The sequence below is a fragment of the Phocoena phocoena genome, chromosome 13, assembly GCF_963924675.1.
Source record: "Phocoena phocoena chromosome 13, mPhoPho1.1, whole genome shotgun sequence".
NCBI lineage: Eukaryota > Metazoa > Chordata > Mammalia > Artiodactyla > Phocoenidae > Phocoena > Phocoena phocoena.
In genome coordinates this window covers 32,376,564-32,380,497 of record NC_089231.1, presented here as the reverse complement: position 1 = coordinate 32,380,497, position 3,934 = coordinate 32,376,564, and the positions used below count along the sequence as shown (strand labels likewise).

General features: G+C 32.8%; 1 non-coding gene across 1 annotated transcript; it reads right to left on the bottom strand.

Annotated features, from left to right (window-relative positions):
• Positions 1-3,560: 3,560 nt before the first annotated feature.
• LOC136133349 (U6 spliceosomal RNA) lies at positions 3,561-3,665 on the bottom strand. The gene has a single exon (XR_010656498.1). It is a non-coding gene; the product is annotated as a U6 spliceosomal RNA (small nuclear RNA).
• Positions 3,666-3,934: the final 269 nt, after the last annotated feature.

Genomic DNA, 3,934 nt, shown 5'->3' with positions numbered 1-3,934 from the left:
CTCATCTGTTGATGGACAATTAGGTCACTTCCATGTCTTAGCTATTGGAAGTAGTGCTGCTATGAACATTGGGGGGCATGCATCATTTCAAATTATGGTTTGCTCTACATATAGGCCTGAGAGTGAGATTGCAGGATAATATGTTAACTCTAATTTTTGGTTTTTAAAGGAGAATCCATACCCCTTTCCATAGTGGCTGCACAAATTAACATTCACATCAACAGAGTAGAAGGATTCCCTTTTCTCCAAACCCTCTTGAGTATTTATTATTTATAGACTTTTTGATGATGGCCATTCTGAGAAGTGTAAGGTGATATCTCATTGTAGTTTTGCTTTGCATTTCTTTAATAATTAGTGATGTTGAGCATCTTTTCATGTGTGTGTTGGTCATCTGTATGTCTTCTTTGGAGAAATGTGATCTTCTGCCTATTTTTTGATTGGGTGTTTGTTTTGTTGATATTGAGCTGTTTATGTATTGTGGAAATTAATCCCTTGTGGATGACACTGTATGCAAATATTTTCTCCCATTATGTGGGTTGTCTTTTTGTTTTGTTTATAGTTAAGCTTTTAAGTTTCATTAGGTCCCATTTGTTTATTTTTGGTTTTATTTCCATTATTCTAAGATATGGATCCAAAAAAATATTGGTGAGATTTATGTCAAAGAGTGTTCTGCCTCTGTCTTCATCCAGGAGTTTTATAGTATCCAGTCTTACATTTAGGTTTTTAATACATTTGGGGTTTATTTTTTTATATGATGTTAGAGAATGTTCTAATTTCATTTTTTTTTACATGTATCTGTCCAGTCTTTCCGTACTATTTATTGTAGAGACAGTCTTTATCTCCATAGTATACTCTGACCTCCTTTGTCATAGATTAATTGACCATATTGACCATAGGTGAGTTGGTTTATTTCAGGGCTTTCTATTCTGTTCCAATCATTTATATGTCTCTGTTTATTCCAGTACCATACAGTTTTGATGACTGTAGCTTTGTGGTATAGTCTGAAGTCAGGGAGCCTGATTCCTCCAGATGCATTCTTTTCTCTCAAGATTGCTTTGGCTATTCAAAGTCTTTTGTAGTTCCATACAAATTTTTAAATCTTTTCTTTTAGTTCTGTTTAAAATGCCATTGGTAATTTGATAGGAATTGCATTGAATCGGTAGATTGCATTGGGTAGTGTAGTTATTTTAAAAATATTGATCCTTCCAATCCAAGAACACTGTGTATCTTTCCATCTGTTTGTGTCGTCTTCAATTTCTTTCAACAATGTCTTATAGTTTTTGGAGTACAGGTCTCTGGCCTCCTTAGGTAGGTTTATTTCTAGGTATTTTATTTTATTTTTGATGGAAAATGGGACCTTTTCCTTAATTTTTCTCTCTTATCTTTAGTTGTTAGTGTATAGAAATGCAACAGATTTCTATATTAATTTTATATCCTGCAACATTACCAAATTCATTGATGATCTCTAGTAGCTTTCTTGTAGCATTGTTAAGATTTTCTATGTATGTTGCCATGTCATCTGCCAACAGTGACAATTTTACTTCTTTTCCAACTTAGATTCGTTTTATTTCTTTTCTTTCTCTGATTGCTGTGGCTAGGACTTCCAATACTGTGTTGAATAAAAGTGGCCAGACTGGGCATGTTTGTCTTCTTCCTGATCTTAGAGGTGATGTTTTCAGCTTTTACCACTGAGTATGATGTTAACTGTGGGTTTGTCATATATAGCCTTTATTATGTTGAGGTATGTTCCCTCTATGCCTACTTTCTGGACAGTTTCTATCATAAATCAGTGTTGAATTTTGTCAAAACACTTTTGTGTATATATTGAAATCATCATATGGTTTTTATTCTTCAACTTGTTAATGTGGTGTATCACACTGATTGATTTGCGGATATTGAAAATTTCTTGCATCTGTGGCATAAATTCCACTTGATCATGGTGTATGATCCCTTTAATGTGTTTTTGGAGCTGGTTTGCTAGTATTTTGTTGAGGATTTTTACATCTATATTCATCAGTGATATTGGCCTGTAGTTTTCTTTTTCTGCAACATCTTTGTCTGGTTTGTTATCAGGGTGATGGTGTCCTCATAGAATGAGTTCAGAAGTGTTCCTTTCTCTGCAATATTTTAGAATAGTTTCAGATGGATAGATGTTAACTCTTCTTTAAATATTTGGTAGAATTCACTTGTGAAGTCATCTGTCTTGGACTTTTGTTTTTGGGAGTTTTATATTACTGTTTTTGATTCAATTCAGTACTGATAATTAGTGTGTTCATATTTTCTATTTCTTCCTGGTTCAGTTTGGGAGATTGTACCTTTCTAAGAATTTGTTCATTTACTCTAGGTTGTCCATTCTATTGGTGTATAATTGCTAATAATAGTTTCTTACAATCTTTTATTTCTGTGGTGTCAGTTGTAACTTCTTTTACAGTTTTGATTTTATTGATTTGGACCCTCTTTTGGTGAATCTGGCTAAAGGTTTATCAATTTTTTGTGTTATTGTCAATTTCTCCTTTTATGTTTGTTAATATTTGCCTTATACACTGAAGTGCTTCTATGTTGAGTGTATGTATATTTACAATTATTATATCTTCTTCTTGAATTGATCCCTTGATCATTATGAAGTGTCATTCTTTGTCTCATAAAAGTCTTTATTTTAAAGTTTATTTTATTTGATATAAATACTGCTACTCCAGCTTTCTTTTTATCTCCATTTGCATAGAATACCATTTTTCCATCCCCTCACTTTCAGTCTGTATTTGTCTTTAGATCTGAAGTGTGTCTCTTGTAGACAGCATATATACTGGTCTTATTTATGTATCCATTCAGGAAGTCTTTGTCTTTTAGTTGCAGTATTTAATTTGTTTACATTTAAAGTAATTATCTATATGTGTATTCTTATTTACACTTTGTTAATTGTTTTGGATTTGTTTTTGTCAGTCTTTTTTTTTTCTGTTTCTTCTTTTTTTCTCTTCTCTTGTGGTTTGATGACTATCTTTATGTCTTTATATCTATTATAGATTTTTGTTTTTCAGTTACTGTGAGGCTTTGGTATAGCAGTCTATATATATATATACACACATGAATGCTTTAGTTTTCTGATCTCTTAATTTCAAAAGCATTTTAAATCTCCTGCACTTGTCCTCTCCTCCTGTCATGATTCCTGGTTTTGATATCATATTTTACATGTAATTATTTTGCATACCCCTTAAGTGCTTACTGTGTATACAGATAATTTTACTACTTTTGTCTTTTAACTTCCCTACTAGTTTGTGAGTGGATGATTTCTTACCTTTACTATAGGTTTGCCTTTACCATTGAGATTTTCCATTTTGTAATTTTCTTATTTCTAGATGTGACCTTTTCTTTTGTACCTAAATAAGTTCCTTTAGCATTTGTTGTAAAGCTTGTTTGGTGGTGCTGAATTCTCTCAGCTTTTGCTTGTCTACAAAGCTTTCGATTTCTCCATGCAATATGGATGAGAGTCTTGCTGAATATTCTTGGTTGTAGGTTTTTCCCTTTCATGACTTTAAATACATTGTGCTACTCCCTTCTGGTCTAAAAATGTGGAATGCTTCACAAATTCACGTCATTCTTGTGCAAGGTCCATGCTTATCTTCTCTGTATTGTTCCAATTTTACTATATGTGCTGCTGAAGTGAGCACTGATGTGATTTCTTTTTTATAATATTTAATTTTTCACACCAATAGTTTGAAGAGTGACAGTTATACTGATATATTTATGTGTGTGTGTGCATGTGTGTGTGTGTTAGAGACAGAGCTGGACTGAAGCAAAAAGTGGAATGAAGTAGATGATAGTCTGTTGGTGTGAGTTTTGTGTTGCATTCTTACCTCCTACCCTGCTTTTGTGACCAGCATCACTTTACTCCCCTTAATAATCCTTTTACTTTGGGGACTCTGATTCCTTTGTTATA